Source organism: Drosophila simulans, unplaced genomic scaffold (assembly GCF_016746395.2).
Source record: "Drosophila simulans strain w501 unplaced genomic scaffold, Prin_Dsim_3.1 Segkk36_quiver_pilon, whole genome shotgun sequence".
NCBI lineage: Eukaryota > Metazoa > Arthropoda > Insecta > Diptera > Drosophilidae > Drosophila > Drosophila simulans.
Genome location: NW_025416832.1, coordinates 19,212 through 39,279, shown reverse-complemented (window position 1 = coordinate 39,279; position 20,068 = coordinate 19,212). Strand labels below are relative to the sequence as shown.

The 20,068-nt window shown below is 36.6% G+C and overlaps 1 pseudogene; it reads left to right on the top strand.

The window, feature by feature from the left end:
- Nucleotides 1-14,128: 14,128 nt before the first annotated feature.
- LOC123327415 lies at nucleotides 14,129-19,826 on the top strand (annotated as a pseudogene).
- Nucleotides 19,827-20,068: the final 242 nt, after the last annotated feature.

The following is a 20,068-nucleotide window of genomic DNA, read 5'->3' as shown; positions in this document are numbered from 1 at the left end:
GATATACATGACTAAAGACGCTAAGGTGAACACAAAATTTACTTCATAAAAATATTGACAATATCGTATTTAATATAAAATTCCATTCGTAGGAAATCTACGTACCAGAGATGTATTCATATATTGATGACGTGGTCCATTTCATATTAAATCAGTTCCATTCTTCGCCACGTCACCGTTAATTCTAATTAAAACTTATGCCCATTGTGTTTACCAATAACACTTAACTTGTAATGGTTTTGTTTTAATTTCATTTACCCTCTGGGAGAAAATAAGCTAGATGACCTGCGATGTAGTTTCAGGAGCTGCGGATGTAAAATTAGCACAAAAGACGTCGTAAATCAAGGACCACACAATAAGAGGTTCGTATCTAAATAATTCGTTATATTTTTTAAATAACTTCTTATGTTGTTTTGATAATCGACAATCAAAATCAAAAATATTTCATATTAATTAGCAGTAATTAACTAGCAACATGAAATTTAAAATAATTGCTAATAGATATACATGACTAAATATGCTAAGGTGAACACAAAATGTACTTCATAAAAATATTGACAATATCGAATTTAATATAAAATTCCAATTCGTAGGCAATCTACGTACCACAGATGATATTCATATATTGATGACGTGGTCCATTTGATATTAAGTCAGTTCTATTGGCCACGTCATCGTTAATGCTAATTAAAACTTATGCCCATTGTGTCTACAAATAACACTAAACTTGTAATGGTTTTGTTTTAATTACATGTACCCTCTGGGAGCCAATAAGCTAGATGACCTGCGATGTAGTTTCAGGAGCTGCGCGGATGTAAAATTAGCACAAAAGACGTCGTAAATCAAGGACCACACAATAAGAGGTTCGTATCTAAATAATTCGTTATATTTTTAAATAACTTCTTATGTTGTTTTGATAATCGACAATCAAAATCAAAAATATTTCATATTAATTAGCAGTAATTAACTAGCAACATGAAATTTAAAATAATTGCTAATAGATATACATGACTAAATATGCTAAGGTGAACACAAAATGTACTTCATAAAAATATTGACAATATCGAATTTAATATAAAATTCCAATTCGTAGGCAATCTACGTACCACAGATGATATTCATATATTGATGACGTGGTCCATTTGATATTAAGTCAGTTCTATTGGCCACGTCATCGTTAATGCTAATTAAAACTTATGCCCATTGTGTTTACAAATAACACTAAACTTGTAATGGTTTTGTTTTAATTTCACGTACCCTCTGGGAGCCAATAAGCTAGATGACCTGCGATGTAGTTTCAGGAGCTGCGCGGATGTAAAATTAGAACAAAGGATGTCGTAAATCAAGGACCAAAGAATAAGAGGTTCGTATCTAAATAATTCGTTATATTTTTAAAATAAGTTCTTATGTTGTTTTGATAATCGACAATCAAAATTAAAAAATATTTCATATTAATTAGCGGTAATTAACTAGCAACATGAAATTTAAAATAATTGCTAATAGTGTCTAATGATGCTAAGGTGAGCACAAAATTTACTTCATAAAAATATTGACAATATCGTATTTAATATAAAATTCCAATTCGTAGAAAATCTACGTCCCAGAGACGGTATTCATGAATTAATGACATGGTCCATTTGATATTAAGTCAGTTCCATTCTTGGCCACGTCATCGTTAATGCTAATTAAAACTTATGCCCATTGTGTCTACAAATAACACTAAGCTTGTAATGGTTTTGTTTTAATTACATGTACCCTCTGGGAGCCAATAAGCTAGATGACCTGCGATGTAGTTTCAGGAGCTGCGCGGATGTAAAATTAGCAAAAATATGTCGTTAATCAAGGACCAAGAATAAGAGGTTCGTATCTAAATAATTCGTTATATTTTTAAAATAAGTTACTTATGTTGTTTTGATAATAGACAGTCAAATCAAAAAATATTTAATATTAATTAGCGGTTATTAACTAGCAACATGAAATTTAAAAACTTGCTAATACATGACTAACGATCCTGAGGTGAACACAGACTTTACTTCATAAAAATATTAACAATATCGAATTTAAATAAAATTCCAATTCATAGGAAATCTACGTACCAGAGATGGTATTCATAATTGATGTTTGATATTAAGTCAGTTCCATTCTTGGCCACGTCATCGTTAATGCTAATTAAAACTTATGCCCATTGTGTTTACAAATAACACTAAACTTGTAATGGTTTTGTTTTAATTTCACGTACCCTCTGGGAGCCAATAAGCTAGATGACCTGCGATGTAGTTTCAGGAGCTGCGCGGATGTAAAATTAGAACAAAGGATGTCGTAAATCAAGGACCAAAGAATAAGAGGTTCGTATCTAAATAATTCGTTATATTTTTAAATAAGTTCTTATGTTGTTTTGATAATCGACAATCAAAATCAAAAAATATTTCATATTAATTAGCGGTAATTAACTAGCAACATGAAATTTAAAATAATTGCTAATAGTGTCTAATGATGCTAAGGTGAGCACAAAATTTACTTCATAAAAATATTGACAATATCGTATTTAATATAAAATTCCAATTCGTAGAAATCTACGTCCAGAGACGGTATTCATGAATTAATGACGTGGTCCATTTGATATTAAGTCAGTTCCATTCTTGGCCACGTCATCGTTAATGCTAATTAAAACTTATGCCCATTGTGTCTACAAATAACACTAAACTTGTAATGGTTTTGTTTTAATTACATGTACCCTCTGGGAGCCAATAAGCTAGATGACCTGCGATGTAGTTTCAGGAGCTGCGCGGATGTAAAATTAGCACAAAAGACGTCGTAAATCAAGGACCACACAATAAGAGGTTCGTATCTAAATAATTCGTTATATTTTTTAAATAACTTCTTATGTTGTTTTGATAATCGACAATCAAAATCAAAAATATTTCATATTAATTAGCAGTAATTAACTAGCAACATGAAATTTAAAATAATTGCTAATAGATATACATGACTAAATATGCTAAGGTGAACACAAAATGTACTTCATAAAAATATTGACAATATCGAATTTAATATAAAATTCCAATTCGTAGGCAATCTACGTACCACAGATGATATTCATATATTGATGACGTGGTCCATTTGATATTAAGTCAGTTCTATTGCACGTCATCGTTTTTTTTATTTTTTTACAAATATAATTTTTTTTTTTTTTTTTTTTATTAGTCATTTATTGGCCACGTCATCGTTAATGCTAATTAAAACTTATGCCCATTGTGTTTACAAATAACACTAAACTTGTAATGGTTTTGTTTTAATTTCACGTACCCTCTGGGAGCCAATAAGCTAGATGACCTGCGATGTAGTTTCAGGAGCTGCGCGGATGTAAAATTAGAACAAAGGATGTCGTAAATCAAGGACCAAAGAATAAGAGGTTCGTATCTAAATAATTCGTTATATTTTTAAAATAAGTTCTTATGTTGTTTTGATAATCGACAATCAAAATCAAAAAATATTTCATATTAATTAGCGGTAATTAACTAGCAACATGAAATTTAAAATAATTGCTAATAGTGTCTAATGATGCTAAGGTGAGCACAAAATTTACTTCATAAAAATATTGACAATATCGTATTTAATATAAAATTCCAATTCGTAGAAAATCTACGTCCCAGAGACGGTATTCATGAATTAATGACGTGGTCCATTTGATATTAAGTCAGTTCCATTCATGGCCACGTCATCGTTAATGCTTATTATAAAACTTATGCCCATTGTGTCTACAAATAACACTAAACTTGTAATGGTTTTGTTTTAATTACATGTACCCTCTGGGAGCCAATAAGCTAGATGACCTGCGATGTAGTTTCAGGAGCTGCGCGGATGTAAAATTAGCAAAAATTATGTCGTTAATCAAGGACCAAGAATAAGAGGTTCGTATCTAAATAATTCGTTATATTTTTAAAATAAGTAATACTTATGTTGTTTTGCTAATAGACAGTCAAATCAAAAAATATTTAATATTAATTAGCGGTTATTAACTAGCAACATGAAATTTAAAACACTTGCTAATACATGACTAACGATCCTGAGGTGAACACAGACTTTACTTCATAAAAATATTAACAATATCGAATTTTAAATAAAATTCCAATTCATAGGAAATCTACGTACCAGAGATGGTATTCATAATTGATGTTTTGATATTAAGTCAGTTCCATTCTTGGCCACGTCATCGTTAATGCTAATTAAAACTTATGCCCATTGTGTTTACAAATAACACTAAACTTGTAATGGTTTTATTTTAATTTCATGTACCCTCTGGGAGCCAATAAGCTAGATGACCTGCGATGTAGTTTCAGGAGCTGCTGGATGTAAAATTAGCACAAAGGATGTCGTAAATCAAGGACCAAAGAATAAGAGGTTCGTATCTAAATAATCGTTATATTTTTAAAATAAGTTCTTGTATTGTTTTGATAATCGACAATCAAAAATATTTCATATTAATTAGCGGTAATTAACTAGCAACATGAAATTTAAAATAATTGCTAATAGATATACATGACTAAATATGCTAAGGTGAACACAAAATGTACTTCATAAAAATATTGACAATATCGAATTTAATATAAAATTCCAATTCGTAGGCAATCTACGTACCACAGATGATATTCATATATTGATGACGTGGTCCATTTGATATTAAGTCAGTTCTATTGGCCACGTCATCGTTAATGCTAATTAAAACTTATGCCCATTGTGTTTACAAATAACACTAAACTTGTAATGGTTTTGTTTTAATTTCACGTACCCTCTGGAAGCCAATAAGCTAGATGACCTGCGATGTAGTTTCAGGAGCTGCGCGGATGTAAAATTAGAACAAAGGATGTCGTAAATCAAGGACCAAAGAATAAGAGGTTCGTATCTAAATAATTCGTTATATTTTTAAAATAAGTTCTTATGTTGTTTTGATAATCGACAATCAAAATCAAAAAATATTTCATATTAATTAGCGGTAATTAACTAGCAACATGAAATTTAAAATAATTGCTAATAGTGTCTAATGATGCTAAGGTGAGCCAAAATTTACTTCATAAAAATATTGACAATATCGTATTTAATATAAAATTCCAATTCGTAGAAAATCTACGTCCCAGAGACGGTATTCATGAATTAATGACGTGGTCCATTTGATATTAAGTCAGTTCCATTCTTGGCCACGTCATCGTTAATGCTAATTAAAACTTATGCCCATTGTGTCTACAAATAACACTTAACTTGTAATGGTTTGTTTTAATTACATGTACCCTCTGGGAGCCAATAAGCTAGATGACCTGCGATGTAGTTTCAGGAGCTGCGCGGATGTAAAATTAGCAAAAATATGTCGTTAATCAAGGACCAAGAATAAGAGGTTCGTATCTAAATAATTCGTTATATTTTTAAAATAAGTTCTTATGTTGTTTTGATAATCGACAATCAAAATCAAAAATATTTCATATTAATTAGCGGTAATTAACTAGCAACATGAAATTTAAAATAATTGCTAATAGTGTCTAATGATGCTAAGGTGAGCACAAAATTTACTTCATAAAAATATTGACAATATCGTATTTAATATAAAATTCCAATTCGTAGAAATCTACGTCCCAGAGACGGTATTCATGAATTAATGACGTGGTCCATTTGATATTAAGTCAGTTCCATTCTTGGCCACGTCATCGTTAATGCTAATTAAAACTTATGCCCATTGTGTCTACAAATAACACTAAACTTGTAATGGTTTTGTTTTAATTACATGTACCCTCTGGGAGCCAATAAGCTAGATGACCTGCGATGTAGTTTCAGGAGCTGCGCGGATGTAAAATTAGCAAAAATATGTCGTTAATCAAGGACCAAGAATAAGAGGTTCGTATCTAAATAATTCGTTATATTTTTAAAATAAGTTCTTATGTTGTTTTGATAATAGACAGTCAAATCAAAAAATATTTAATATTAATTAGCGGTTATTAACTAGAAACATGAAATTTAAAACACTTGCTAATACATGACTAACGATCCTGAGGTGAACACAGACTTTACTTCATAAAAATATTAACAATATCGAATTTTATATAAAATTCCAATTCGTAGGCAATCTACGTACCACAGATGATATTCGTATATTGATGACGTGGTCCATTTGATATTAAGTCAGTTCTATTGGCCACGTCATCGTTAATGCTAATTAAAACTTATGCCCATTGTGTTTACAAATAACACTAAACTTGTAATGGTTTTATTTTAATTTCATGTACCCTCTGGGAGCCAATAAGCTAGATGACCTGCGATGTAGTTTCAGGAGCTGCTTGGATGTAAAATTAGCACAAAGGATGTCGTAAATCAAGGACCAAAGAATAAGAGGTTCGTATCTAAATAACTCGTTATATTTTTAAAATAAGTTCTTGTATTGTTTTGATAATCGACAATCAAAAATATTTCATATTAATTAGCGGTAATTAACTAGCAACATGAAATTTAAAATAATTGCTAATAGTGTCTAATGATGCTAAGGTGAGCACAAAATTTACTTCATAAAAATATTGACAATATCGTATTTAATATAAAATTCCAATTCGTAGAAATCTACGTCCCAGAGACGGTATTCATGAATTAATGACGTGGTCCATTTGATATTAAGTCAGCCATTCTTGGCCACGTCATCGTTAATGCTAATTAAAACTTATGCCCATTGTGTCTACAAATAACACTAAACTTGTAATGGTTTTGTTTTAATTACATGTACCCTCTGGGAGCCAATAAGCTAGATGACCTGCGATGTAGTTTCAGGAGCTGCGCGGATGTAAAATTAGCAAAAATTATGTCGTTAACCAAGGACCAAGAATAAGAGGTTCGTATCTAAATAGTTCGTTATATTTTTAAAATAAGTAAGTACTTATGTTGTTTTGATAATAGACAGTCAAATCAAAAAATATTTAATATTAATTAGCGGTATTAACTAGCAACATGAAATTTAAAACACTTGCTAATACATGACTAACGATCCTGAGATGAACACAGACTTTACTTCATAAAAATATTAACAATATCGAATTTTAAATAAAATTCCAATTCATAGGAAATCTACGTACCAGAGATGGTATTCATAATTGATGTTTGATATTAAGTCAGTTCCATTCTTGGCCACGTCATCGTTAATGCTAATTAAAACTTATGCCCATTGTGTTTACAAATAACACTAAACTTGTAATGGTTTTATTTTAATTTCATGTACCCTCTGGGAGCCAATAAGCTAGATGACCTGCGATGTAGTTTCAGGAGCTGCTTGGATGTAAAATTAGCACAAAGGATGTCGTAAATCAAGGACCAAAGAATAAGAGGTTCTTATCTAAATAACTCGTTATATTTTTAAAATAAGTTCTTATATTGTTTTGATAATCGACAATCAAAAATATTTCATATTAATTAGCGGTAATTATTAAAAGCGGTATTTAATATAAAATTCCAATTCGTAGAAAATCTACGTCCCAGAGACGGTATTCATGAATTAATGACGTGGTCCATTTGATATTAAGTCAGTTCCATTCTTGGCCACGTCATCGTTAATGCTAATTAAAACTCATGCCCATTGTGTCTACAAATAACACGAAACTTGTAATGGTTTATAAGTTCCCTCTGAAAGCCAATACTCTAGATAACCTACGATGTAATTTTAGGAGCTATGCGAATGTACAATCAGGATGTCATAAATCAAGGACAATAGAGGTTTGTATCTAAATAATTCGATATATTTTTTAAATAAGTTCTTATGTTGTTTTGATAATCGACGATCAAAATAAAAAAATATTTAATATTTATTAGCGGTAATTAACTAGCAACATGAAATTTAAAACACTTGCTAATAGATATACATGACTAACGATGCTGAGGTGAACACAAAATTTACTTCATAAAAATATTGACAATATCGAATTTAATATAAAATTCCAATTCGTAGGCAATCTACGTACCACAGATGATATTCATATATTGATGACGTGGTCCATTTGATATTAAGTCAGTTCTATTGGCCACGTCATCGTTAATGCTAGTTAAAACTTATGCCCATTGTGTTTACAAATAACACTAAACTTGTAATGGTTTTGTTTTAATTTCACGTACCCTCTGGGAGCCAATAAGCTAGATGACCTGCGATGTAGTTTCAGGAGCTGCGCGGATGTAAAATTAGAACAAAGGATGTCGTAAATCAAGGACCAAAGAATAAGAGGTTCGTATCTAAATAATTCGTTATATTTTTAAAATAAGTTCTTATGTTGTTTTGATAATCGACAATCAAAATCAAAAAATATTTCATATTAATTAGCGGTAATTAACTAGCAACATGAAATTTAAAATAATTGCTAATAGTGTCTAATGATGCTAAGGTGAGCACAAAATTTACTTCATAAAAATATTGACAATATCGTATTTAATATAAAATTCCAATTCGTAGAAAATCTACGTCCCAGAGACGGTATTCATGAATTAATGACGTGGTCCATTTGATATTAAGTCAGTTCCATTCTTGGCCACGTCATCGTTAATGCTAATTAAAACTTATGCCCATTGTGTCTACAAATAACACTAAACTTGTAATGGTTTTGTTTTAATTACATGTACCCTCTGGGAGCCAATAAGCTAGATGACCTGCGATGTAGTTTCAGGAGCTGCGCGGATGTAAAATTAGCAAAAATTATGTCGTTAATCAAGGACCAAGAATAAGAGGTTCGTATCTAAATAATTCGTTATATTTTTAAAATAAGTAAGTACTTATGTTGTTTTGATAATAGACAGTCAAATCAAAAAATATTTAATATTAATTAGCGGTTATTAACTAGCAACATGAAATTTAAAACACTTGCTAATACATGACTAACGATCCTGAGGTGAACACAGACTTTACTTCATAAAAATATTAACAATATCGAATTTTTTAAATAAAATTTCAATTCATAGGAAATCTGGTACGTACCAGAGATGGTATTCATAATTGATGTTTGATATTAAGTCAGTTCCATTCTTGGCCACGTCATCGTTAATGCTAATTAAAACGTATGCCCATTGTGTCTACAAATAACACTAAACTTGTAATGGTTTTGTTTTAATTTCATTTACCCTCTGGGAGAAAATAAGCTAGATGACCTGCGATGTAGTTTCAGGAGCTGCGGATGTAAAATTAGCACAAAAGACGTCGTAAATCAAGGACCACACAATTAGAGGTTCGTATCTAAATAATTCGTTATATTTTTAAATAACTTCTTATGTTGTTTTGATAATCGACAATCAAAAATATTTCATATTAATTAGCAGTAATTAACTAGCAACATGAAATTTAAAATAATTGCTAATAGATATACATGACTAAATATGCTAAGGTGAACACAAAATGTACTTCATAAAAATATTGACAATATCGAATTTAATATAAAATTCCAATTCGTAGGCAATCTACGTACCAGAGATGGTATTCATTTATTGATGACGTGGTCCATTTGATATTAAGTCAGTTCTATTCTTGGCCACGTCATCGTTAATGCTAATTAAAACTTATGCCCATTGTGTTTACAAATAACACTAAACTTGTAATGGTTTTGTTTTAATTTCACGTACCGTCTGGGAGCCAATAAGCTAGATGACCTGCGATGTAGTTTCAGGAGCTGCGCGGATGTAAAATTAGAACAAAGGATGTCGTAAATCAAGGACCAAAGAATAAGAGGTTCGTATCTAAATAATTCGTTATATTTTTAAAATAAGTTCTTATGTTGTTTTGATAATCGACAATCAAATTAAAAAAATATTTCATATTAATTAGCGGTAATTAACTAGCAACATGAAATTTAAAATAATTGCTAATAGATATACATGACTAAAGACGCTAAGGTGAACACAAAATTTACTTCATAAAAATATTGACAATATCGTATTTAATATAAAATTCCCATTCGTAGGAAATCTACGTACCAGAGATTGTATTCATATATTGATGACGTGGTCCATTTCATATTAAATCAGTTCCATTCTTCGCCACGTCACCGTTAATTCTATTTTAAACTTATGCCCATTGTGTTTACCAATAACACTAAACTTGTAATGGTTTTGTTTTAATTTCATTTACCCTCTGGGAGAAAATAAGCTAGATGACCTGCGATGTAGTTTCAGGAGCTGCGGATGTAAAATTAGCACAAAAGACGTCGTAAATCAAGGACCACACAATAAGAGGTTCGTATCTAAATAATTCGTTATATTTTTTAAATAACTTCTTATGTTGTTTTGATAATCGACAATCAAAAATATTTCATATTAATTAGCAGTAATTAACTAGCAACATGAAATTTAAAATAATTGCTAATAGATATACATGACTAAATATGCTAAGGTGAACACAAAATGTACTTCATAAAAATATTGACAATATCGAATTTAATATAAAATTCCAATTCGTAGGCAATCTACGTACCAGAGATGGTATTCATTTATTGATGACGTGGTCCATTTGATATTAAGTCAGTTCCATTCTTGGCCACGTCATCTTTAATGCTAATTAAAACGTATGCCCATTGTGTCTACAAATAACACTAAACTTGTAATGGTTTTGTTTTAATTACATGTACCCTCTGGGAGCCAATAAGCTAGATGACCTGCGATGTAGTTTCAGGAGCTGCGCGGATGTAAAATTAGCACAAATTATGTCGTTAATCAAGGACCAAGGAATAAGAGGTTCGTATCTAAATAATTCGTTATATTTTTAAAATAAGTAAGTACTTATGTTGTTTTGATAATAGACGATCAAAATCAAAAAATATTTAATATTAATTAGCGGTAATTAACTAGCAACATGAAATTTAAAACACTTGCTAATACATGACTAACGATGCTGAGGTGAATACAAAATTTACTTCATAAAAATATTGACAATATCGAATTTAATTTAAAATTCCAATTCGTAGGAAATCTACGTCCCAGAGACGGTATTCATTTATTGATGACGTGGTCCATTTGATATTAAGTCAGTTCCATTCTTGGCCACGTCATCGTTAATGCTAATTAAAACTTATGCCCATTGTGTTTACAAATAACACTAAACTTGTAATGGTTTTGTTTTAATTACATGTACCCTCTGGGAGCCAATAAGCTAGATGACCTGCGATGTAGTTTCAGGAGCTGCGCGGATGTAAAATTAGCACAAATTATGTCGTTAATCAAGGACCAAGGAATAAGAGGTTCGTATCTAAATAATTCGTTATATTTTTAAAATAAGTAAGTACTTATGTTGTTTTGATAATAGACAGTCAAATCAAAAACTATTTAATATTAATTAGCGGTTAACATGAAATTTATAACAATTGCTAATAGATATACATAACAAAATATGCTATTGTGAAAGTTATAATGGTTTAGTTTCAAATATAAGTTCCTTCTGAAAACCAATACGCTAGATAACCTACGATGTAATTTTAGGAGCTATGCGAATGTACAATCAGCGAATAGGATGTCATAAATCAAGGACCATAGAAAAAGAGGTTCGTATCTAAATAATTCGATACATTTTTAAAATAAGTTCTTATGTTGTTTTGATAATCGACGATCAAAATCAAAAAATATTTAATATTAATGAGCGGTAATTAACTAGCAACATGAAATTTAAAACACTTGCTAATACATGACTAACGATGTTGAGGTGAACACAGACTTTACTTCATAAAAATATTAACAATATCGAATTTTTTAAATAAAATTCCAATTCATAGGAAATCTACGTACCAGAGATGGTATTCACAATTGATGTTTGATATTAAGTCAGTTCCATTCTTGGCCACGTCATCGTTAATGCTAATTAAAACTTATGCCCATTGTGTTTACAAATAACACTAAACTTGTAATGGTTTTATTTTAATTTCATGTACCCTCGGGAGCTAATAAGCTAGATGACCTGCGATGTAGTTTCAGGAGCTGCGCGGATGTAAAATTAGAACAAAGGATGTCGTAAATCAAGGACCAAAGAATAAGAGGTTCGTATCTAAATAGTTCGTAATATTTTTAAAATAAATTCTTATATTGTTTTGATAATCGAAAACCAAAATCAAAAAATATTTCATATTAATAATCGGTAATTAACTAGCAACATGAAATTTAAAATAATTGCTAATAGATATACATGACTAAAGACGCTAAGGTGAACACAAAATGTACTTCATAAAAATATCATCGTTAATGCTAATTAAAACTTATGCCCAATGTGTCTACAAATAAAACTAAACTTGTAATGGTTTTGTTTTAATTACATGTACCCTCTGGAAGCCAATAAGCTAGATGACCTGCGATGTAGTTTCAGGAGCTTCGCGGATGTAAAATTAGCACAAAGGATGTCGTTAATCAAGGACCAAGGAATAAGAGGTTCGTATCTAAATAATTCGTTATATTTTTAAAATAAGTAAGTACTTATGTTGTTTTGATAATAGACAGTCAAATCAAAAAATATTTAATATTAATTAGCGGTTAACATGAAATTTATAACAATTGCTAATAGATATACATAACAAAATATGCTATTGTGAAAGTTATAATGGTTTAGTTTCAATTATAAGTTCCTTCTGAAAACCAATACGCTAGATAACCTACGATGTAATTTTAGGAACTATGCGAATGTACAATCAGCGAATAGGATGTCATAAATCAAGGACCACAGAATAATAGGTTTGTATCTAAAAAATTCGATATATTTTTAAAATAAGTTCTTATGTTGTTTTGATAATCGACGATCAAAATCAAAAAATATTTAATATTAATGAGCGATAATTAACTAGCAACATGAAATTTAAAACACTTGCTAATACATGACTAACGATCCTGAGGTGAACACAAACTTTACTTCATAAAAATATTAACAATATCGAATTTTTTAAATAAAATTCCAATTCATAGGAAATCTACGTACCAGAGATGGTATTCATAATTGATGTTTGATATTAAGTCAGTTCCATTCTTGGCCACGTCATCGTTAATGCTAATTAAATCTTATGCCCATTGTGTTTACAAATAACACTAAACTTGTAATGGTTTTATGAAATTAATTTGTGCCAAGTTCAGTGAAAATTTCTAAAGTCCAAAGCTCTGCCAAAAGTGGCAAACATTCCGTTCTCGTTTCACTGTGTCCAACGCAAGCCAAATTCTTTTCAACACATTTGTTTTGCTTTAACTCCGCAGTCCGCTCAATACAATTTGCTCTGCTATACATACAAACTACAAACAACACATACCCGCTGGCCATTCCAAGGAAAATACCCATATACCCATTTACCCATATACATTGCATGCATTACATCTCCATATACATACATATACATATACATTTCCATATACATACATATACATATACAACTCCATATACATTACATATCGTACCGACATACATTGCGCAGATTATCTGCATTCCCTTTAACCAAAGTTTACCAAAGTTTAAATCGCCTGTGTCTCAAGTGCCGAGGCGGAAAAGGCGTATAACCAAAGTTTACTAAAGTTTAGATTGTTTCCCGTCGGCAAATCCAAACCACAAATAAAATTTATTCCAAGTGCCAAATTAATTTCCGAACAATAAATAAATTTTAAATTAAATTAAACATTTTCAATATTTATTAAATTATTTTTTAATTTGAAAGTTTTCAAAAAAAATAATTATCGATAAATAAATAATACGACCATATACAAGTCGTTCACCCGACAAATATTTCCTTTTCTTATTGCTTGGATATGTTTGTGGGTGTTTTAGAAGTATTTACAACGCGGAGAAAAGACTTCAATTCCAGTCATTCCATGTTCTCCGTTTCCAGTTGTAAATAAAAGAATAAAATTTTCTTCGTTCTAATAAACATTTTATATCACCGTGTTCCACATTCCAAGGGTTCCAACCGTAAATAAGGTGGACCCAATTACCATAGATCACAGGTCATTTATACAATTCGCTGTTCACTCCGAGTCACCTGTCCGATTAGTCTAAACTACGGCGTTTCCACTTCGTAAGTTTTACACCACTTAAATTATTAAGTGCAGTCTGAGGAATCTGTCTACTTTTTCAAAAGTGTGACAGGCTTCCCTCCCATTTCGCATTTCTTCGATTATGCCCATCGGGGACGATAAGAAGAAATTGTCCGCTGACAAGCCCAGGTCTATTTTTTCACCACAAGGGCCCAAGAGTCCAAGAATCCCAAGCATTTCGGTGAGAACGCCTGCGCAGATTTCCGACGACTGTGCTACCCCATCCAAAGCCACAGTACAGCGCACAGCTAAAAATATGGCTGCTTCAGCCTTCACAGGCTGTGTCAGCAGGCGAAGCGGCAGCAAGCATCATGCCTATTCTCAAGGTTAAATACAGTTATTGCTATTCAGTCTATGAAAGGTGTGTTGCCCAGCTCGTTGATAAAATCGAGCAGGGCACTTCTCAGTCCATCCCAACCGCGAACGCTGCGCCCCAGGCCTACATTTCCTCTGGCTGTCGGTTGCCTCCATGCGATACAGAAGTTTTCGCAGGCGACTATCTTCGCTGGCCGATTTTCCGGGATCTTTTCACAGCCATTTATATTAATAATCCACGGCTGACTCCGGTTGAAAAGTTATTCCACTTAAATGCCAAAACAAGTGGCGACGCGCATGCCATAGTTTCGATTTCGCCTCTCACCAACGAGGGTTTCCGCTCTGCGTGGGAAAACCTGATAGAGCGTTTCGAAAATAAACGATTGTTGGTAAACAGTCAATTGAAAATACTGTTTAATGTGCAGTCGATACCACAGGAATGTGGGCCGGCCTTGAAGGTACTGCAAAGTACTGTTCAAGGTTGCTTGACTTCCTTAGAACTGTCAGGCATCAACACTGAGAACTGGGACTGCCTGCTGGTATATCTGTGCTCATCCAAGCTCCCGAAGATAACTCTCTCCTTATGGGAGCAGTCGCTACATAAGAAAGCCGACATCCCGACATGGGGAGAGCTGAACACCTTCCTCACAGAACGTCATCGAACCCTAGAAGCAATCGATGATGTGAGACCGTCCGTAACGAGTCAGTCGCATTCCAAAGCGATGAGCTCAAGTGGGCCCTCTAGAAAACTAAATTCCTATGAGACGAAAGTGGCTCCAAAATCGAAAAGTTGCGACTTGTGCAACAAGGAAAACCATCCTGTCTGTGTATGTCCGCGTTTTCTCCAAATGTCGGTTGACGACCGGTCAGCCTACATTAAACGGAAGCAATTATGCTTAAACTGTTTTGCAAAGGGACATCAGCCTCGTGAGTGCAAAAGCATGCACAATTGTTTTACTTGCCGTGCCGGCATCACACGTTGTTGCACCGAAACAATGCCATTCCAGGTGGTTCAAGCCCAAGTCTCGGGCCTAAACCAAACAGTAGCTGCTCAGTCCAAGAAGCTCTGCAGTTTCACCATCCGATCTCCGACTAGGCCCGCGTTGCACTTGGAGACGACGGCCTATGTCCTCCCTCAACTAGCCGGAAATCTGCCTTCCTACCCAATTCCGCAAAATTTCCTTTGGGATCTTCCCGATTTTCCACTGGCGGATCCAAAATTCTATGAGAGCGCACAAATAGATGTACTTATCGGAGCCGACATCCTGCCTTCGGTGCTTCTGAGTGGAGCAAAAACCAACATCTGTGGCTCTCTCTTGGGGCAAGAGACCATTTTCGGCTGGGTACTAACTGGGCCAGTGTCAGCCTCAGCCCAAAGCAAAATTTCATCTTTTTCGACACAGATCTCCCACGCGTACGATAATTCACTGGACAAACTCCTCACAAAATTTTGGGAGGTGGAGGATATACCAACAAAGTTGGTAAAAGAATCGGATTCCATGTGCGAGAAGAATTTCCTTCAAACGACCACGAGAAACGAGTGCGGCAAATATGTCGTTACTCTGCCTTTTCGCGACCCAGAACATATCGGTTCCGGGCTAGGGCATTCTAGGTCTTTCGCGTTGGCTCAGTTCTTAAGAAATGAGCAGCGTCTAAAAAGAGATGAGGCCTTGAAAGCGAGAACATGCGACAAGTTCTTCCTACGCATGATTGCAACGCCTATTATATGCCACATCACGCCGTCTTAAAACCGGAGAGCGTAACTACTAAACTCCGTGTAGTATTCAATGCCTCCAGCCCATCATCGAATGGTACCAGTTTAAATGATATCCTTCATGCTGGCCCTGTCTTACAGTCCGACTTGACCATTCAAATTCTGAAGTGGCGCTATTTCCGATACGTGTTCAACGCCGATATCGAGAAAATGTATCGGCAGATCTGGGTAGATCCGAGACACACTCCATTCCAGCGAATACTTTTCCGTAACAATAGAGGGGAAATCAGAGATTTCGAACTGAAAACAGTAACCTTTGGAGTCAATTGCGCGCCTTTCCTGGCGATCCGAGTACTGCAGCAGCTAGCAGCTGACGTAGAACTCAGCCATCCAAAAGCTAGCAATGTCATTCGAAATTTCATGTATGTGGATGATGTTTTAGCCGGAGCGGACTCCACGGAAGAAGCTCAGCTCATGGTGCAAGAGCTCCGAGACGCTCTGAATTCTGCCGGATTTCCATTGAGGAAATGGACCTCCAACCAAAAGGAAGTTTTAGCGGCCATTCAGAGCAACCATCTTTTAAATACTGATTTTCTCGAGATCGATGCAGAAAGTACTGCCAAAACCCTCGGTATTCGCTGGAAAGCAACCTCCGACGAATTCTTCTTCGTCCCGCCAGAGTTGGCTATCGAAACGTCCTTTACAAAACGCCAAGTCCTGTCCCAAATTGCCAAATTGTTCGACCCTGCCGGCTGGTTAGCGCCGTTTATCGTTCGAGCCAAAATTTTCATGCAGGAGATTTGGCTGCAGGAACTTGGGTGGGACGAAAACATTCCAAATGAGCTTTGTCAGCGATGGCTGAATTTTCTTCAAAGTTATTCAGTGTTAGAGCAGATACGCATTCCACGCTGGCTATCGTTTCGTCCAGATTTCAAGGTCGAGCATCATGGCTTTTGCGATGCGTCGCAAAAGGCTTACGGGGCGGCCATATATGTCCGCGTAGAAGTGGGCAGCACCATTATGGTGCAACTCCTGACCGCGAAAACCCGGGTAGCACCAGTCAAAACGGTTTCGCTCCCAAGATTGGAGCTGTGCGGAGCGTTATTGCTTTCCGAAATGGCTGCAGCCATCATTCCGCAGATGCCTACGACTAACTCCGAACTTTACTGTTGGACGGACTCCACGATAGTGCTTGCATGGTTAAGCAAGCCAGCATGCCAGTGGACCACATTTGTAGCCAATAGGGTGACGAAGATCGCCCAGGCCACAAAAACAGAGAATTGGTCTCATGTTCAATCTGAGCATAATCCAGCAGACCTGGCAAGTAGAGGAGTTTCCCTCCAAGATCTAGCCGATAGCCAGTTATGGTGGCACGGACCGACATGGTTGCAAAATCCACGCAACCAATGGCCAACTCAGGTCAACGCTCCGGTGACCGACCTGGAGAAGCGTGCTCTAAAAGTCCATCTCGCAAAAGCTCCTTCTGAAGAGTTGTTGGCACGTTTCTCCAAGCTAGAGAAAGCTCTACGAGTCCTTGCTTATGTTTATCGCTTCATTCAGCGGTGCAGGAAGCAGACATCTCCATCTGATGTGCATCTACTGGCCACTGAAATCGCCGCCGCCGAGCGGTTCCTAATTTCGAACACTCAGCGCAAAGAATTCCCTGTGGAATATCACTGCCTAAGTGAAAAGCGTCCAGTGCCAAGTTCAAGTGCCATCCTAAGCATGAACCCGTTTCTAGACCCGCAAGGACTGATCAGGGCATGCGGCCGTGTGGCGGTTTCCGAAAGCCTTCAATACAATGAACGCCATCCAGTGATTCTTCCGTATAACTGCCTGCTTTCTCGCCTCCTTGCGAATTTCACGCATCGCATAACTCTCCATGGTGGTAACCAGTTAATGGTGCGCCTCCACTTAGAGCCTACATCTGACTTAACGACCGAGAAGTTTCTTGCCGCTTTCTCTCGTTTTGTATCCAGAAGAGGGTGTCCACGTCAAGTCCAGTCAGACAATGGCAAAACCTTTGTTGGCGCTGCCACCCTGCTTTCCTGCGATTTCCTTCAAGCCGTAAAAGAGTCGGTGACGAATGCCTATATTCATCAAGAGATGCAATGGCAATTTATTCCTCCGGGAGCACCCCATTTGGGAGGCCTTTGGGAAGCAGGCGTAAAAAGCTTCAAGACGCTATTTTACAAATGCACGGCCACACGAAAATACACGTTCGAAGAGCTCTCCACGCTCTTGGCAAAAATAGAAGCGTGCCTTAACTCCAGTCCGCTCTCTCCTATGTCTGAAGATCCGACAGACTTGCTGGCTCTGACGCTAGGGCATTTCCTTGTCGGGGGACCCCTTATGTCCACGGTGGAACCCGAAGTAAAGGGGGAAACGAAATCCCTTCTTAATCGGTGGCAGCATTTGAAGGCTCTCCATCAGCAGTTCCGTGTGCGATGGAAAGAAGAGTACCTCAAAGAACTCCACAAGCGTTCTAAATGGCAGGCCCCGTACAAAAATCTACGCATCGATGACATGGTCGTCATCAAGGACGACAACTTGCCCTCTAATGAGTGGCGGCTCGGCAGAATTAAGTCTGTTTTCCCAGGAGCTGACGGCAACGTCCGTGTAGTAAACATCCGTACTGCACGTGGAGTTATTAAACGTCCAGTGGCAAAAGTGGTGCTTTTGCCGACGGAGTCTTCCGAATCTCCACAATAATAGGCGCCCCTCTCGTCCTTAGTTGTAGTTCACTATCACTAATCATCCGTTATTTTTCATTTCGTTTTCGATCTCCTTTGGACATTCGACTACGCGCAGCATGGCTCCTCGTCAACAAAACGCACGCAGTGCTCGTGCCGTGGAGAGCAGACGTACCCGAGGTATTCAATCCTACCGATGCCGAGTCTGCCGCGGTATCCATCCTCTTCGGAAGTGCGCGAGGTTCCTAAAGCTCAGCGCTGAAAAGCGTTTGCGAGCAGTCCTCATTAACCAATACTGCGCCAATTGCCTCGCTCACGAGCATTCCACGGGAGACTGCCGAAGCGGTGATCGTTGCAAGAAGTGCGACCGATCCCACCACACGCTGCTCCACATGCACGAGCAGGTTAGCTCGTTGTCGCGGTCGCGAGCGCGCTCGCGTCGCCAACCGGTGCCAACCCGGCAAGCAGCTTCGGCCTCGTCCCAACGTTCCCGCCGGCACAATCCGCCAACTCAGCGTAGGAGTTCACCGCCACGACGACCGGAATCGACGACGCCAGGCCCATCGCTCTCGTCGCTGCTGCAACGCCACAGCGTGAACATCCTTCCCACAGCGCTGGTCAAGTTGGAGACCGGGACGAAGACCTTCGAGACCGCAGCACTTATCGATCCGTGCAGCCCCATGAGCTGCATCGACGCTTCGTTGGCGTCAGCCTTTAAGCTTTCGATGACCAATGTTGGCGACGAGAAGGTCAGCACGACGACGATTCGCTCCAGGATCGACGCGAACACGAAGCTCGAGGTCGTGCTCAAGATCGAGCCCAGGGTGCGGATCCGTACACCTGTCCGGGCATTGAGCGACACCGTAGTGTCCAAGTACAGGGACATCATGCTGGCGGATGACGGGTTCCATCGGCCTGCTACCGTATCCATGGTCTTAGGAGCAGACATTTATCCTAAGGTTATCCAATCCGGATTCCTGACCTTCGACGAGGGAATGCCGGTCGCTCAAAAGAACGTGTTTGGGTGGATCGTGTCCGGTGCCTGCAGCTTGCCGTAGGATGGCTATGTTGCAACCCCAGTGATTGCAAGGGGGGCGGAATGTTCGAGTTACGGGGTTTGGACTGTCACCCGCTCTCCGCTCCCTCTTACGTTCTCCACTCCCTCTTACGCTCTCCCGCTCTTCACCACAGAGTCTCCGAGGAGTCTCCGCTGCGCTTGGGAGAACCCAACGCATTAGAATAAGCTTTAGTGTAAAACTAACCACGATCAATAAAACATACCCCTGGTCGCGCCCGCGCT